General features: G+C 44.2%; 1 protein-coding gene across 5 annotated transcripts in view; it reads left to right on the top strand.

Moving 5' to 3' along the window:
• Nucleotides 1-19,252, top strand: part of NCK2 (NCK adaptor protein 2) — a 134,888-nt gene that overhangs the window by 91,601 nt on the left and 24,035 nt on the right. The window lies entirely within an intron of this gene.

Genomic DNA, 19,252 nt, shown 5'->3' on the forward strand with positions numbered 1-19,252 from the left:
AGGAGTACTGTTGAATGATTCAGAAAAAAATATTTGAATCATGTAATCAGTAAAGATTTCACTCACATCTGTGAGAACGTTAAATAGAGGTATCTCTTGACATTTTCATTAACTTAAGAGCATTTGCAAATTCTTCTATTCTCAAAGAAAGTCCAAGTGGAAGCATGGAACTGAATATCAGATTATTTCAGCCATTACCTGTATCTGCCCAGTAGTTCCTCACAAGAATGCATTAGCCACATAAAGAAAAGTATAAATGCTTACATTTTTAAGAAGTTATGTTGCGTTTTGGGGAGGTGTATTTGGAAGTTGAGTAATACGTTGTATGCACACACTTAATCTTTTCACCACTAAATTCTTTGCTTTCATTTGCAAAATGCACCAAATATGTGACTCTTGCAGATTGAATAATTTAAGAAGCAGTCTGTATTGGATTAAGTGCAATACTTTAAATCTTGAAAAGGTTTTACTATGCTTTTTCAGAATTTGGTTCCTCATTCCTGGCATGTCTTTCACTGATGATTGATAATTCCAACTCTTCCTTAATTGAATAATTGTTAAGTGCCTTTAGCTATAGATAAAGGCTGGCTAAGTGGCCAAATAGTACCAGTGATTCTTGCTGCTATAAACACAGTGATGTTTCAGAATGTAAAGATTAAAATGGAAACAACTGTACAGCTAGAGCCGGTTAGGAAAAGAATTGTGTGGGTAACTTTGACAAAAACAGGAGAAAAAACTATTGAAATTCATATCTGAATTTTTTTCAGCAGAAAACCCAAAATTTGGAACTGAAAACTGTCAACTACAAACCAGAAATTTCAATTTGGAAATGCTAGCCTGGTGTTTCATGGGAGTTTTAGTTCATTTGCCTCATGACTTTTTTTCTTGATGGGCTGGCTCTCTTTAGATTACATATTTCATGATGCACCTCAGTATCTTCCTTCTTATTGAGCTCCGAAGTGCATCATGGAAGAGGCAGCCCATAGAGGAACATGGAGACATATGGCACATGAATTTCAAGTCCCATAAGGAAACACAGCATTTACAAATAAAAATTTGTTAATTTTCTGCAAAAATGTTCAGTTTTCAGTTATTTTGTTTTTTGACACAGTAAAAATTTTCTGTGTAGAAAACAGACACTTGAAAACAAACTTTTTGTTTTGTTGAAAACAAACTTTTCCATTGAAAAATATTTTTGATGGAAAACTTTCAATGGGTCCTATGTACAGCCCATCTAGCTCCTCCTTATGTCTCTATTTAACATGAGCATTCTTCTGAGGACTAAAGTGACTTCCAGGTTGTGCTGGGACCAGGCTTTTCTTCATTGCTATTAGTAGCTCTACCCCTAATGTTACAAGGATATTTGCGCTACTCCTTAGCAGCCTGCCCTTTTCCTAATCTTTTTTTACTTTGTAGCATGTTTCAAGATTTCTGCTTCAGTTGCTTGACAGTTTAGGTCTCCTAACAGAGGCACTCGTCATGGTGCACAGCTTGTGGATCAGCCCTGCTGTTCTCCATGGCAGACCTTTTATGTTTCACTTGTTGTTTTAGACTTTCAGATTCCCCTAGAAAGGGGGGAAAACCCAACAAGATGATACCATTCTCCCCAAGCAGTCACCAGTTCCTAGCCAGTTTGTGCACAGTCAAAGCAGAGAGCCAGAGAAGAGCATATTAAGTTGGGATGAAGTGGGCTCAGCTCATTCCTTCCCTGATCAATTTCCTCAGTTTCTCCTTTTGAGGAGTGTAGGTTTTGTTGACGAGTGGCTACCATTTGATTTTTTTTTAAACATTTTTTAAAATTTTTAATTGTCACCCCACACCCAACCCCCTCCCATCTACCTCCAGCATTAGATGGTAGGTGTCAGACGAACAGGGCTTTCTTCTCACAGAGCTTTTCCTACAAGTTTTGCAAGCTGCCATTGTATATGCATAAGCCCTATGTAAATCACGATTTCACAGACTGCATGGAAATCCTGGAATTAGCCCAAAACAGTGAATTTTCCAACAGTGGGGAACGGAAGTGGGAGTTGGGCCAATTTGGCTGTTTGTGGGACAGAGCTATATCACCACATAGCAGCTATCTGCCCGGTCTGACCCAGCCTGGCCTTGGGAAGGAATCAGAGCCCAGCTTGCTCTTCTGTTGCATCCTGCCCAGCCAGCAGGTGGAGGGGCACAGCAAGGACAAAGCATAGCCCATCTGGCCCACCTTACTCTACCTCCTTATGCCCAGGTGAGACACTGCAGGAGCTGAGACCAGGATCCACCACAAGCCAGGTATGTAAGGGAGCTCTGCCCCAGCAGGAGGATGGAAAAATGTTTGATCCAAGTCTCACTTACTGAGGCAGGGTCCCCTCACACATCTGCTCATGCTCCAAACAGCAGATCCTGTTTTCATCTCCTGTGGTGTCACTCTCAGGCTTGCTGGGGGCCAGGCCAAGCCCAGGGCTCCTAATTGCCATGCATTGTCAGTGCCAACCCCTCTCCCGACCAGCTGAGCAGGAAAGTAGCAGTGGCAGCCTGGACTGGACCGGCCAGCACCATGTGTTGAGAGATCCCCTCTCCCCACCCTGCATTGCTCCCCTTGGATGGGACCAGCCTACTAACTCCTGAAAAGCAGCCAGCGTCATTGGGGATGCCCACTTTCCCTTCCCTGCTGTTGGAAAAATCTCAGCAGTTCAGGTGAGAATGGAATTGGGCAGCTGTGTATATATCCCATAAAATTAAAACACTTAACTGGGGCACTGTCGTGATTTAAAAACAAAACAAAACACAGGGCCTTATATATGCAGCATCCTTTAGTACCCAGTATGTTTTCCCTGTGAAGGTACTTATGCACTGTGATCAAGTCACCTCTCAGTTGTCTTTTTAACAAGTAAAACAGATTGAGCTCCTTAATTTGCATTGTAAGGCATTGTCTCCAGCTATCAAAACATTTTTGTGTCTTTTCTGTACTCTCTCTCCAGTTTTTCAAAATCCTCTTTTAAATGTGGACTCCAGAACTGAACACAATTTTCCAATATCAGTCTCACCAATGCTACATACAGAGCTAAAATGATCCCCCTACTCTTCACTATTCCCCTTTTATACATCCAAGGGTCACATTTTGCCACAACATCATGGTTGGAGCTCATGTTGAATTGTTTGTCCCCTGTGATCCCTACATCCTTTTCAAAGTCACTGCTTTCTAGGATACAGTCCAATTCTGTAACTGTGATGTGCACTTGTTGTTCCTTGATGTATAACTTTGCTTTCAGCTATATTAATATAAACATTTTGTTTTAATGGGCTCAGGCTACAAAGTGATCCAGGTTGCTCTCTGACTGTCCTGCCCTCCTCATTATTTACCATTCACCACTCTGTGTCATCTGCAAATTTTATCAGCAGTGTTTTAATATTTACATTCAGTTCATACATTAAAATATTGAATGATGTCAGGCCCTAATACCAGTCCCTCAGAATCCCACTGAAAAGACCCCATGATTCTCCATTTGTGACTACTTTTTGAGATCCATCAGTTAACCAGTTCTTAATCCATTTAAAGTGTGCTCTATTGATATCGTGTAGTGCTAACCTTTTAGTCAGAATGTCATGCAGTACTAAATTAAACACCTTAATGAAGTTTTAGTATATCACATCTATGCAGTTATTTTTATCAATCATACTTGTAATCACCTCAAAGAATGAAATCATGTTCTATCTTCGAGTGATTGCTCATATGCATTCCAATGTAGGTGTGTGCGCGCCCAGTGCACAGATTCCCGGAACCTTTTTCCCTAGCAAGCCCCGCAGGGCCAGCTCAGGCGCCCCCTGGAGTGCCGCACTCATATCGCGGTATAAAGGGCGCTGCTGGCCCCGCGGGCCCCCAGTTCCTTCTTTCTGCCTGTGACGGTTGCTGGAACTATCGCCTCTTGCTGTGTGCAAGTAGCTCATTCCCTAGCTTTGTTACTGTTCTTTGGAGTTTTCACTGTTGTATAGTTGTTTTAAAGTTAGTTAGTAGTTAGTGTTAAGTAAAACCCTGGACGGGGTTTTTTCTTTGGAAGTCATGCCGGGCTCTTCAGGCTTTAAGAACTGTGACTTGTGTGCTAAAGCCTTCCCGGTCAGTGACCCGCACGATCGTTGTCTCCGGTGCCTGGGTGAACAGCATCGACGAGACAAGTGCTGCATTTGCAAGTCCTTTAAACCTCGGACCCAAAAGGAACGGGACGCGAGGCTAAAGGCAATCTTAATGGAGTCGGCGCTTTGACCGGCGTCCGAGCCTTCCCGGTCTCCGTCGGCACCGAGTGTGTCGTTGGTGCGGAGCGCCCCCCCACCGGCACTTTCCTCGGCACCGGGACAGGTTTCCAAGGGGCCGAAGAAGACAGCACGGCCTCTGGCCACACCTAAAGACTCCCCCCGGCCACCGCAGAGCGGCGGGAGTAAGGAGACGCCCCAGCCATGGGCCGTGGAGATCACTCCGGCCCCAGGGTCTCCACGTGGGTTGCCTCCCCCGACTCCTGGGGGTGGGGGAGTGCACCTGCAAGGGCCGTCAACGCCGGAGGCGTTTACTGCGGCACGAGCCCTTATGGCCATGCCTACGCCTCCGTCCCCCGCTCGGCCGAGGGACGAGGGACCTGCGTCTCGGGGCAAACCCCCGCTGGGTGGTCCTGGTGGTTGGAGACGCTCTCAATCTCGGTCTCCTTCCAGACGGTCACGGAGGGTGGAGAGCGTCGGCTCCCCTCCGAGCTCCGACTCTATGTCATCGAGCGACTCGGCACCGTGGGCAGTCCCCAGTCCATCGCCGGAGTCGTCGCCGGTCCAGCTCTGACCCGAGCAAGGACCGTTTGTCAGGCTCGCGAACTCCGGTGCGGAGCCCGTCCCGGCATCGATCCAGGTTGCTGTCCGTGGCCTCGAGAGGCGATGGTCCACACCCAGCGGCACCGGAACCCCGGGAGCCCCCGCCGATGGGCCCAGCACCGATGGTGGGGAGGGAGGAGTCTCCTCAGCATCACCATCGTCGGCACCGCTCATGCTCTCGAGGGGGTAAGTGGCACCGCAAGTCCTCTCGACGTCGGGGCAGGTCCTCCACCTCGTCGTCGTCCCCGGTCTCCTCTTATCGCCGGCACCGCAGACGTAGGCACCGGTCTACATCATCTTCGTCATCTGACCGGTCCACACGTCGACGGAGCAAGCGGCGTATGGGAGGCTCAGGAGACAAGAGGGCCGCGAGACATCAGCCACCCCCCTTGCAAGCCCCTGGTTGAACCCAGGCCCCTTGGCAGTGGCCATATTGGGGACCCTGGAATGCCCCTATGCCCCAGGGTTCGATCTCAACACAATCGGTGGCGGCCCCTCCATTGCCCCCGCTCCCTAAGGCTCAGGAGCGGGTCTCGGAGGAAGACTCTGACCCAGGGGAGGGACCCTCCACAGCACCATTACCCCTCTCCTCCTCCTCATCTCCTGATGAGGCAGCGGCCAGAGACCACAGGGACCCCCGGTTTGATTTTCGTGCCCACCAGGACCTTTTGAAAAGGGCTGCTGAGAACCTGGGCATGGAGTTCAGACTCATGTCCGAGGAGGAGTGCTGTCGGGCCATCCCGGGCGACCCTGCCAGTTCATGACAGGGTCATGAAGATTGCCAGGAGTCTCTGGCAGACCCCTTCCTCTCTACCCTCCACATCTAAGGGGGTGGAGAGGAAATATTATGTTCCTAAAGAACCCTTTGAGTTCCTGTATAACCACCCAGCGCCGTGCTCTCTAGTGGTCGATGCAGCTAATCAGAGAGACCGCCAAGGGAACCAGGGGAATACTCCCAAGGACAAGGAGGGCCGCAAGCTAGACTTGTTTGGGAGAAAGATTTACTCTACTGCAGCGCTGCAGTTTAGAGTAGCTAACCACCAGGCCCTCTTCGGCAAGTATAACAAAAATCTATAGGCCTCGATGCAGAGGTTTGCGTTCCACTTGCCTCCTGACCAAGGGGCGGACTTCGCCACGGTGCTTCAGGAGGGGGCCGCGGTGGCAACCGCTGCATTACAGTCTGCTAGCGATGCAGCGGACACGGCTAGTAGAGCCATGGCCTCGGCGGTAGTTATGCGCCGCTGTTCTTGGCTGCAGGCGTCTGGCCTAACCCAGGAGGTTCAACAGGCTATACAAGACTTGCCTTTCGACGGCTTAGGTCTTTTTCAGAAAAGACTGACGAGAAGCTCCATGCGCTCAAGGACTCTCGGGCCACCCTGAAGTCCCTTGGGTTGTATACCCCCCAGGTCTCAAGACGGCAGTCCAGGCCACAAGTCCAAAGGCAGCCGCCGCCCCCGCCCAGGCAGGCTTCTCGACCTGCCCAGCAGAGGAGAGGTCGCGAGCGCTACCGCGGTCCTGGCAGAGGAGGCCGTCAAGGGTCCTCTGCGGGGGGCCAACAAGGGCCGTCCAAAGGGGGTAATGGTAATAATAAACGTTTTTGACCCGGTGCAGGAGGGTAGCACTCTTCCTTCTCCCTGGGATCTAAACCGTCCATTTGCAGACAGGCTTTGCCCCTTTCTTACAGAGTGGGAAGCCATTACTTCGGACCGGTGGGTCCTAGAGGTGATTGCCAAAGGGTATACCCTCCAACTCACTGCCTCCCCCCCGACACCTCTCCTAGGCTGTCCCCCTTTGGGGACCCTGCCCTGGTTCAACTCCTGGTACAGGAGATTGAGTCTCTCCTCACGCTGGGGGCGGTGGAGGAAGTCCCAGTGGCCGAGGAAGGTCGGGGTTTTTACTCGAGATACTTTTTAATCCCCAAGGCGAAGGGAGGCCTTAGACCCATTCTGGACCTACGTCGTCTGAATAAGTATATCAGACGAATTAAATTCCGTATGGTTTCCCTCACCACAATTATTCCGGTCCTAGACCCGGGGGATTGGTATGCTGCCCTGGATTTGAAGGACGCATACTTCCACATCTCTATATTGCCTGCCCATAGGAGGTTTTTACAGTTCATGGTAGCTGGGCGACACTACCAGTTTCGGTCCTTACCCTTTGGGCTCTCCTCGGCACCCAGAGTTTTCACTAAGTGTATGGCGGTGGTGGTGGCCCACCTGCGCCGCAGCGGGGTCCAAATCTTCCCCTATTTAGATGACTGGCTAATTAGGGGGAGGTCGAGGACTCATGTGAGAAATAGCCTACTCCTCACTCGCGAGTTATGCACCAGACTAGGATTGCTTATTAATGAGCAAAAGTCCACACTCACTCCTGTACAACGCATAGAGTTTATTGGAGCCAGGTTGGATGCGGTACAGGCCAGGGCCTTCCTCCCTCAATCGAGGTTCAAGGCAATGAAGGCTATTATATCCAATCTCCACCGGTTCCCCACGACGACAGCCAGGCATTGCCTGCAGCTGCTGGGACATATGGCAGCTTCGACATATGTAGTGAGCCTGGCGCGATTGAGGCTTAGACCTCTCCAGACGTGGTTGGCTTCGGTGTATGTACCGAACAGGCATTCTCTAACTAGAGTGGTCATGGTTCCCCCACAGGTGCTATCATCTCTCAATTGGTGGAGGGACCCAAGGGAAGTGATGATGGGCGTTCCCTTCAGAGAACTTATCCCATCTGTGACGATCATCACAGACACTTCTGATATGGGTTGGGGAGCCCACAATCTGTCGCAACTGGGGCACCCAGGGGCTTTGGTCACCGGAGGAGAGAGCTCTACACATCAATGTACGCGAGCTCAGAGCGGTCCGGTTGGCCTGCAAGGCCTTCCTTCATTTCCTGAAGGGCAGGGTGGTCCGAGTCCTCACGGACAATACGGCGGCCATGTTCTACGTGAACAGGCGGGGGGGGGGGGCGCGTTCCTCGGCTCTTTGCCAGGAAGCTATCTGACTGTGGGACTTCGCGGTGAGACACGAATTTCACTTATCTGCCTCTCACCTCCCGGGGGTCAGGAACAGCGAGGCGGATCGCCTCAGCAGATCATTCTCACCCCACCACGAATGGTCCTTGCACCAGGACATAGTGGCTTTAATCTTCCAAAGGTGGGGTGTTCCCCGTCTAGACCTGTTCGCTTCAGCTGGGAACAGGAAATGCCCGAGGTTCTGTTCGCTCAGGGGTCGAGAACCAGGCTCGCTGTCGGATGCCTTCTTGATAGACTGGACGGGGGATCTGATGTACGCATTCCCCCCCATTCCGCTCCTGCCCCAAGTCCTTCTCAAGATCAAGAGGGACAGGGCAAACATCATACTGATCGCCCCAGCTTGGCCGAGACAGCATTGGTACAGCATGCTGCTCAACCTCTCCATCACCGAACCGATTCTGCTACCCAGACGGTGCGACCTGATCTCCCAGGACCACGGGAGATTGTTGCACCCCGACCTGGACTCCCTCCACCTCTCTGTCTGGAGACTCTGTGGCTGACGGAGGGAGAGAGGGCCTGTTCCTTTCAGGTTCAACAGGTCCTTCTGGGCAGCAGGAAACCGTCCACGCAAGTAACGTGTACAGCTAAGTGGCGGAGGTTCTCGGGGTGGGCAGAATTGAGAGGGTTACATCCGAGCTTCTCACCCATACAGGCTATCTTAGAGTACCTGCTGCAGCTTAAGCTGCAAGGCTTGGCCCTAGCTTCTCTCAAGGTACACCTAGCAGCCATTTCAGCTTTCCACCAGCCAATGGAAGGGTGGTCCCTGTTCTCTCACCCCATGTCGGTGAGGTTCCTTAAGGGGGTGGAGAGGACTTTCCTTCAGGTGCGGACCCAGTGCCACCCTGGGACCTCAACTTGGTCCTCAATAGACTGATGGGACACCCCTTTGAGCCCATGGCCACATGCTCCCTTCTCCTTTTATCGTGGAAGGTAGCCTTCCTGGTGGCCATCACCTCGGCCAGGAGGGTCTCCGAACTAAGGGCGTTGACCTCGGAGCCCCCCTACACAGTTTTTTATAAGGATAAGGTCCGGCTGAGACCTCACCCGGCTTTTATGCCTAAGGTGGTGTCTCAGTTCCACTGTAATCAGGACATTTTCCTCCCTGTGTTCTTTCCAAAACCCCACGGTTCGGAGGAGGAAAGGAGGGGACATTCGCTGGATGTCAGGCGAGCCTTGGCCTACTATATCGAGCGGACCAAGCCCTTCCGGAAGTCGACACAGCTGTTCGTGGCTGTGGCAAACAGGATGAAAGGCTCTCCTGTCTCCACCCAGCGAATCTCCAACTGGATTACTGCCTGCATCAGAGCATGTTACAAGCAGGCAGGGGTGCCCCTTCCAGGTGCGGTAAGAGCACACTCTACTAGGGCCCAGGCCTCTTCCGCAGCCTTCCTGGAGCGGGTTCCCCTGCAGGACATCTGCAGAGCAGCGACCTGGTCGTCGGTCCATACGATCACGTCGCACTACGCCATCGTGGAGCAGGCAAGGGACGATGCGGGGTTCAGCAGAGCCGTGCTGTCAAGAGCAGGTCACCGATAACTCCTACCCTCCTCCAAGGTATGGCTAATTAATCACCTACATTGGAATGCATATGAGCAATCACTCGAAGATAGAAAACAAGGTTACTTACCAGTAACTGTTGTTCTTCGAGATGTGTTGCTCATATCCATTCCAAACCCACCCCCCATCCCCACTGGGGGAGTTGGCAGAAAGAAGGGACTGGGGACCCGCGGGGCCAGCAGCGCCCTTTATACTGTGATATGAGCGCGGCACTCCAGGGGGCGCCTGAGCTGGCCCTGCGGGGCTTGCTAGGGAAAAAGGTTCCGGGAATCTGTGTACTGGGCACGCACACACCTACATTGGAATGGATATGAGCAACACATCTCGAAGAACAACAGTTACTGGTAAGTAACCTTGTTTTTTTTTGACAACCTATTTTTCGTACAATTATATTGATTGGTGTTAATTATATTCCTATTCTGTAATTCTTCATTATTAATTTTTCAGCTTTTCCGTTATTAATGGAGTTTCCCTGATGTCTTTAGCTTCCCTTATCAATTTTCCACACTTCATAATGTCTTACGTGTATCGATTTGCTATCTATTTCCCCTTTTTTCATATGTTATACGTTGCTTTTTTATTTCTAATTGCTGCCTTCTCTTCACCACTGAACTCTAGGATGGACTTTTAATCAGAAGTGTCCTCTTTCTCAGTTGTGGAAGTATGGCTTTATAGCCATTTTAAAACTGTTCTTAAAGAACTCCCAATTTTCATTCACGTTTTTCTGACTAAATTTTTCCTCCCAATTAATCTTGCTCATTATTTTCCTTGGCTTTGGGAAATTAGCCGTTTTAAAGCATCAAATATATAAATTACTGGTTGGATGTCTTCTGTTTGCCCATATTGATTGTAATTAGGTCATGATCGCTGTTCACTAGGCAACCACCAACTTCCATTCCAATGATTGGTCTTTATCCATCATAATGAGTTTGAAAATAGAGTTGTCTCATATTGGGGACAATATCTTTTGTGTTAGAAAATTATAATTTTTAGAAACTCTAATTATGTTTTACTACTAATTGCCTTGTGATCTCCAGCATGTCACCCCAATTGAAGTGCCCTATAAGAACATAGTTTTTCACATTTCAGTTTCTTGCTATAAATCTACCACACAGATGAACTGCCTCTTTCTCAGATGGCCTATGAATAAAATCTAATGTACATCCAAGGATCACATCATTGAAGGAAATTATGCTTTTGTTTGTTTGTTTATTTTTTGGCACAGATTTTAAGACCACAAGTAACCATTATGATCATATAGTTTGGACCTTCTGTATAGTATGGACCAAAAAACCTCACCCATTAACAACTGGAAGTGTAGTGAACTATAAATGCCATCAATCCAGTAACTTCTGTTTGGCGCTGTAGCATATCTTTTAGACCATTATCCCATCTTTGTTTAAAGACTTTGAAGACTTGGAGAACTATAAATAGAAAATACCAGACACTTCTGTTGTAACATTACTGTACTAGTTAAGTCCTTCCTAGAGTCATTGGATCTGCATAATGAGATCCACAGGGGGTATAGTGAAGTCATTTTGCCCTTCCCAGATTCTAGTGAAGGTTTGCTTAGTATGTATGATTTTTATGTAGATGAGTATGTTTGTATATGTTGTCTTGATCAGAGTGTGTATTCTGTCAGTGGGTCAGCTTCTAGATACATCAGTAACTACATCTTTGTCCATGACTCACCAAGACGTGGAAGGTGTTACTATAATATATTGTTAGCAGCTATAGTGAGAGCAGTAAAAAGAGCATCTTTTATCACTACAAGTGACCAGACTACAGGCTAGTCATATGTTACTTACTAGCTCATTCTGCAGCCAGGTCCCCTCTACCAAGAATACTTTGTCTCGGGCTGCTCTTGCATTTCATCCTGATTTTTGTAGCTGCAATTATCCAAGAGAAGCATGGTTGTCTTGATGGGTCACAGATGTATCTGGGGGTTGACCCCATCAATGGCATTGAAAATCGGGACCAACATCTTGCATTGTCAACACAGGTAGATAGGGAGCCATTTTAGGAATTGGAGAGCAGGAGTAATGTGCTCATGTTGACTCTTTCTTCTGAAGAGACAGCTGCTACATTATGCAAATGCTGGAATCTCGGCATTGCTTCCACCTTCAGCTCTAAATACACAAAGTTACAATAATCCAGTTTGGTGGTGATGGATCACTGATCAGATTCTAATTCAAAGAGAAGGGGTTAAGTTTCCTAGCAATTTAAAGATGGAAGAAGACATTTCTTGTTACTACTGCTACAACCAGGCCATGTAATGTTAGGAATGAATCCAGGATTTCTACCACTTTGAATGGTGGTAGATTCCTTCCATGGTAGGGTTTAAATGGTCTCACTAGTTCTTTGAAACTTCTCTCTCTCATGATCAACATCGCATCAGTTTTGCCTAGATTTAGTTCAAGCTAGCTATTCTTTTTTCAAGTGCTGATCTCCTGAAGATCTTAGCCATATTGATAGTATTGACTGCATTTATAAAAAATATCAATACAGCAAAATATCATTGACATATTGTTGAGAGCCTACGATGTCTTGTTACCTCTTATGTAATCTCATATAGATACTGTAGAGGAGAGGAAATGGGATGGAACCCTATGTGACTCTTCAGATAAAGGATTTTGGGGAAGAACTACAGCTAGCTGTTACCACTTCCTCAAGTTTTATTAGAGAGGAAAGATTGGTGCTATTGTAGTGTTGCTCCAACTATATAAAGTAGGTCATCAAGATTTTGTGATAAACTGCTATTTACTTAGTATGAGCACTGAGTCCCATGTCCAAAATAAAAGAACTTGAAAGGGAACTCAACTCACTGATATATACATCTTGTTTTATTTTTATTCTAAGTAAATTTCATTAATGCCTTATATATGATAAGATAAAATATTTGAGAATGCAAGATAGTCACAAGCCTAGCATTATGGGCCTGATCCAAGCCTGTAAAGTTAACTGCATTTTCATACAAATAAAATGTGTTCAATAAAACTGTAGGTTATTGAGAAGTGAAACCCTTGGGTTAAGCAACATTTTCTCAAAAATAAAATAAAGACATTACAATTTTTAAAGAAATATTTCTACAAAATGCCAAGGAAAGTAATCTGAAACTGAGCAAGTTAATGAAAAAAAAAATCATGGTACTCATTGATTGCCTGAAGCAGGAGACTTGAAGGTAGAGGAATGTCTATAATAAAGCATTCTGATTGGTACTTCTCCTGTCAACACAAGTATCATCATAGGGGTGCTGTTGAAGAGTGAAGAAGAGGTTCCAGATTAGCAATTACTTTCAAGAATTTGAGGAGAAAAATAATCTCAGTTTTAAAAATGCTTCATAGATACACCCTTTCTATAGCTTGCTCTGCCGGATGCAGAAGGTGATAGCCCTTGATCTGGTCGCATATAAAAAGTTGAAAGCAGTACTGAAAGCAAAGTTGCTATATAGTGCCATGCCAGTGAACTTCAGTGCCAGCTGACAAATTGAACAGATTTTACTCACATCTGTCAATTTATAATTACATGTATTATAGTCCTTGTGCGAACGTCATTGTATTAATATGTGAAATCTAACTTATACCATACCACTTAAAGGACTTGCCACTGTAAGAGTCTCAGCAGAACAATTAGTTATAAATCATTATTTACTATACATTTTTAAATACTCGTAGAATATGTGGAATTACATTAAAATACCATAAAATTGAATAAACGTGGTTTAATCCATGTTTGTAGCAAGAACAGTACTGAATTAATTCTGTTTTTGTTGATACCAAAATGTGCTAATACTGTACAGTGTATAAGATGTCAGTCCCAGATCAGAGTTTTCAATCTAAATAAGTCGTCATAATTCTATTAAATTTAATATAATATCTTTGTACTACAGAGTTTTAGGAATAGTTTGTTGCTATAAATCTACCACACAGATTAAATGCCTCTTTCTCAGATGAACTCTGAATAAAATCTAATGTAAAATAAAAGCACCAATACAGTTGGTTTTATAGGGTTTAGGACGTTTGCTCAGTCCAGCAAATTGACCAGTTCATCATCCTGGACTGATTTGTTGTGAAGATTTCTGTAACAACTCCATAGTTAAAAGTGCTTTGAGATTTACACTTAAAGCTAAATTAAAATCCCTCTGTTTTATAATTTAATGATTGAATTTAGTCTTCAGATTTGGAACAATAATTCATTATTGGACAACTGAATTTTCTGTGTATTTTATTTTAGTAAAATAATTATTACCATTAGCAGAGGAATCATTTTAAAAGCTTCCTTTTTGAAATGTTGCTTTCTTTTCCTCACATTTGTTTTGGTTTCCGGAGCTATACCGTGGTACCCACAAAGACTTAACTTTTATTGCAATGTGTGTGCATGTACATCTGAGATCGAGGCAACATCTGAACTTTAAAATTAAACAGAGTTATACCTTTATTCAGGATAACCTAAATAATTTTTTACAAGATTAGCTCATGGCACTGCCAGGCAACCTCAACTCAAGGTTGTTAATGCTTTTTTGGTGTAGTGATAGAAGAGCTAAAATTGCAGAAACATCTTTGTAAGAGGACAGTGTGACAGTTCCTCAAGGTGTTCGAGTTTGAGAGTCACCTTGTTACCCTTTCCTCCAGCATGAGGGAGTCTTTCCTGTGGTTTCTGGATGTCAGCTCCTGGACACTACCAGCCTCTCTGCCATTCAAACACACACCTCATAGCTTCGCCTTACTGTGCCTTACAGGTTACAAAAGGTATACCAAAGCCCCGCAACCCTGCTAAAAGCATCCCCTGCAGAGATCAGTCCCTGTCACTGGATGCTATCCCCAAAGGGAACAGTATGCACATGAGCTTTTTTGATTCAACTGAGGAGTCATACTTTGCCTAATAACACAGCACTGAGATGTATTTGTAATAAAAACAAGAATAAGTTTAATAACAAAGAACAGAGATTCAAAGACTCAAATGAGTAAGGAGTAAGAATATTAGAAAATGAATGGTTACATATGGAGCAGAAGTATAACACACTTCTTAGAGTCTAAACTTAACAGACTAAAATCCTTGTCTAACTGTTTCTTATCTAAAGCAAACTCCCAGCATCACCAGCTAGCATGGCTGGGATCCACCATTCGTGGATGCAAAAAGCACTGTCCTTTTTGCTCCCTCAGTGATAGATAACAGGGTGCTGTCTTTGCCCTCCACATACAGACTAGTAAACCTTTGAAGTGTATGCTTTTGAAGTGAATACCCAGAGAAAACTCTTCCCTCCTTGTTTGTTTTCCTGTGTGCTTCTTTCCTGTTGACTTCACAGTTTTCTGTTGATTTGGTATGTAAATGTAGTTTCCGTTGTGTTTTACTTACTATGCTAAACTTAAATCAGAAACAAAGAGAGGTGAATAGACCTCCTTTGTCTGGCAGAAAACCCATTTCATTTGATATTTACACAAAGCTGTTTATAGATAAATACCATGAAAGTGGTGTGCTAGGTGTAGCGAGTTTGTCAGGCCTCATAGGTATTGCTCTTACATAACAATGAACCCTTAGCCGGTTGGCACTGAGGCGTTTTGAGGGTCACAGATAGTCCCTGCTCCAAAGAGAATTCAATCTAAGGCCCTAATCCTTCAAGAAGCTCCACATAAAAGATGAAGCTCCGTTGCAAGCAGTGGAGTTCCTCACGGATGCAGGTCTCTGCTTGATCAGTACTCTTTGCAGGATTGGCGGATAAAAGGAGCAGGAGGAAGGTTGAGAGAAAGGGATATAACATTCAGAAAGACTGTTCCAGGGATGGCATAAGCAAACTGATCAGGGTGAAGGCATGTGTTTTTAAATACATATTTGTGTTATACTATGATTATTTAGTTTTAGGGATGATACTGGGGTGAGGCACTTGAGGTTGGAGTGGGTGAGAAACAAACTGAGGGAGACAGAGTTAGGCGAATATTGGACAGCTGAAGAGTTATGATGATAGGCAACCTTCTTTTGTTTCCATCTTTCTGGGGCTTTTTCTACTGCAGAACATTACTGCACATTGTGAAGCGATAAATAGTTCTGCGAACAGTCTCTAGGAGGAACCACTTCAGCGTGCCAGACCTCCCCAAGGGTGTACATCTGGGCCTTCAGCACTCCTGTTTCACATTGTGAGCTCCATTCAGTGAGTCCAGCTAAGACTCCTGATGGAAACTTGTACATGCTTCAGGGATTAATACACCTCACCAAGCATTTGCAGTGACACTCACACAGCGTTGTCAGAACAGTAGGGTTTGTTCGTTAACTGGAACACAGCATAGTAAGTCTTTAGGGTAGCATTGAGAAATGAAAGTTAAAGCATAGTCCATTCTGGTTAGCCCAGAGCCCAGCCTCGCTGTAGTGAACCTCTTGATTCAAGCTCTGGCTGTCTCTTTGTCTGACCTTTTTTGGAATTCAGGTGAAAGCCATACCTCCTTCCAGCAGGCAACTCTTATCCCCCACCTCATACCTCTCCAGTCTTTTTGTCTTGATCTGGGGTTGTTGTTCAGCTTCCCTAAGGATAGGTGGGAAGTCCATATCCTCTGGGATGTTGGTTGCTAGATGCCAATGTACTAGCAGTTGGATTCACCATTGTTTTCTCAGATGCTCCATTAATATAGAGACTAAGACCCAGACTGTTAGGCAACACCCACACCTACATCTCTTCACCTACCCTGAAAACAGTCACCTTCCACTCACTGGGTAACAATGAAGCACATACGGGAGATTGAGGCACAAAGGGGACTCCTACAAATATTACAAAATATTCTCATGTCATCACAGAGCCCAAACAATTGTGTTCCCCTTCTTTTGCCCAAATCTGTCTCACTCAACAGAGCAGCTCTGGCATACTTTGGATATACATAGAGCATTCAAGATCTGTGTCCCTCTATGGCTAACCATAAATCCAATACTCTAGTCATTCAGTTCCATCTGGCATCTGAGAAAAGAATCTAAATCTGCTGTTTCCAGATGACTAAGATGATCCATCCAGGAGGCCTATAAATCAAGGAGTCTCTCCAACAACAAACATCAAAGATGCTCACTTAAAGTACTACCACCCTTCTGATCCAAGAGGACTTATGCTCCATATGATATGAGGAGATCTGGAGGTCAGCAACCTTGTTTGCCCATTCAGACCTTCTTAAAATGTTACAAGCTGAACATTCAGACATTGTGGGCTGCTGTAGATGAAACTCTGCTTCTTGAAAACTACAGCATAGAGTAGTATTTCAGGACCATATACAGTTTGATTTGATTTAAGACACATTACTATGAAAATCCCAATAGTTGCTGGATCTGTTGATCTTGTAAATGAAAGTAATAGGAAAATTTATCTTGACTAATTGAAGATTTCCATTTTCGGAGTTATGGGGTCTACAGATCTGAGCCTGCCTAGTTGGAGTATATCATATGTTGATGAGATATATTTACATTTAAAATTCATTCATAGTTATTTTCACTGGTAGGAATTTAATTTATTATTGCTTATAAGATCATTATCAAGTATCAGTTCACAGGGGAAATTTTCTTTGTTATGGAAACTGCTTCAGTTGATGAACTCTTCAGTGTGGCAAGCTGTGTCTTACCCTGTTAGTGACTGACAGGTCTCGTTCTGCCTATGTATTTCTATGTAGCCTGAGAGTCTTGGTTAACAGATCTAGGGAACCTGTAGTTCAAAGAGAGGAATTTTTTTTTTTGTAAGTCAAGATACATTTCTTTCATTTTCCCTACCTCACAGGGCCTTTGAGAATAAATGATTGTATGAAGTGTTCAGATGGTATAGTGATATAAATAAACTAAACAGTCTGGATTTTTTGTTAACATGCTGTGGTTCCGAAATGTACAGTTTTAAAATATTGAGGACTAATAGTTGTAGTAGTAGTAAAGCTTTGTGACTCTAGGTTGTCTGACTTCTCCTCTTCCTGTAACAGTTAGGGTTTTAAATCGCACTGTTTTCAGTCCTCATGTCTCCAGATTGTGGTACAGGCTGTATAGCATGAGGCTTTTTATATCTGAAGACTTGATTCACACGTGGTTTCTTGACAGTACAGCTATTTTATCTGTTTTTTAAATGTGCGTGTTGATCTTAATAAATTCCCTTTGTTCAGTCAACATTTATGTACCTTGCTTTTCAAGTAGAAATATTGATATTGAATTGAATAGTTATAGAATTCATACATTATCTAATTATTTGGCTAGATTCAGATTTGTAGATATGTATTTGCTCTAATCTATCTTTGGACTCTTTGATGGATGTTAAGTCTCTCTCTCCATTTGTAGGGAGCCAAGAGGAAAAATTGAATAAACAAAAAAGGAAAAAAGAAAAGTCATATAATTTGTTAAGTAACTAATTAACCATTTTTTTGATTACACATCCATAAATTTAATGAGACAATCTAAATATAGATTTTGAGCATAGTGGGCAGTTTGATTTATATATTTCATATATAATTACAGAATTTTTAGAATACAATTGAAAATAATTACAAGGACATTCCATGAATAGTCAAGCCAATATACAGTAAAACAATTTTTGATCAACAAGACCCCAAAACACCTGGAGTACTAGATATGCTAACAATATTAAATAATTCCATTTTATGTTACAGGAATGTAATATGTCATATTGAATTAAACCAAAAATGCATTGGAAATTAAATTTCAATTCAGTTGGCCTGGTTATTCAAATAAGAGAAAGCTATAAAATAGAAACTGAACATTGCTAAAAAGTTTGTAAATACATTTATAAAACTATTTTATATTAGTTAATTCTAATTAAAATGGATCACGTAGTTCAACAAAGGAAACTACAAAATCCCTGTTTCTGTATTGGTAAGTAAATGCAAGTATGCTATTTTCTATATTTGAGTTTCAAATATAGGCCTTGATTCTGCAAACACTTATATGCATGAGTAACTTTATGCCTGTGAGTAATTAAATTAAATTAATTATCTAGGACAAAATTTTCAATCAGTATGTATTTTGGAAAATTTTATTCATCTACTTTTCACTGGCATGAAAATATTTAGTGCTGGCATTTGGAACCAGTTAAAAGTTACTGGTGCTGGAAATATTTTTAAATTTTAAATGATTAGTTTGATCTGTAAACAAAGAATTTAAATTTAAAAAGAGTTGTCTAAATTAGTTTATACAACAGACTCTGGAAACACAAGTATCTTAACAAGAACATCAGAAACTCAAGGATCTTAGCAAGGTTCTTTTCAAGGGGAACTAGACTTCTGACATCACTACTTTCTAAAGAGATCCAGCTGCAAAAGGTGAAAATGGGCAGGTTCAGGTGACACAAGTGGGTTTTGTGATATGGTCAGTCTTGGGGTTAGTGAAGTCCTGCTCTTCTGGTATGTTATTCTGTAATGAAGGGTCCCTGACCAAATGTTTTATTCTTCTTCTTCTTCGAATGGTGTCTCTGTGGGTGCTCCTCTCTAGGTATATAGTGCATGCTCGCGTCCTGGATCGGAGATTTCCTTCAGCAGTGCCCATCCAGGTCGTGCATGCGGAGCCCCATCTCTCACGTGCATGCAACCTGTCCCTCTCAGTTCTTTCTCAACTGTCCATGGTCCGAGATGGCGCCCTAAGCAGTTCTCCTCTTAGCTTGCCTTAGTGATTAGATAGTGTAGAAACAGTATTAGTTTTGGCAGTAATTAGTAGTTATCCTTTCCCTACTAAAAAAAAAAAAAAAAAAACCCAATTTTTTCTTCTTTTCTCTTCTCCCCTCATAGAGTAGATAGTTCTCTCCATCAGGGGACTGGTCATTATGCCTGGTTCTCCAGGCTTCAGGAAATGCATGGCATCAGACAGACGCTC

This window comes from Emydura macquarii, unplaced genomic scaffold (assembly GCF_026122565.2).
Source record: "Emydura macquarii macquarii isolate MOO-44397 ecotype Brisbane River unplaced genomic scaffold, CSIRO-AGI_Emac_v2 contig_2531, whole genome shotgun sequence".
NCBI classification, from domain to species: Eukaryota; Metazoa; Chordata; order Testudines; family Chelidae; genus Emydura; species Emydura macquarii.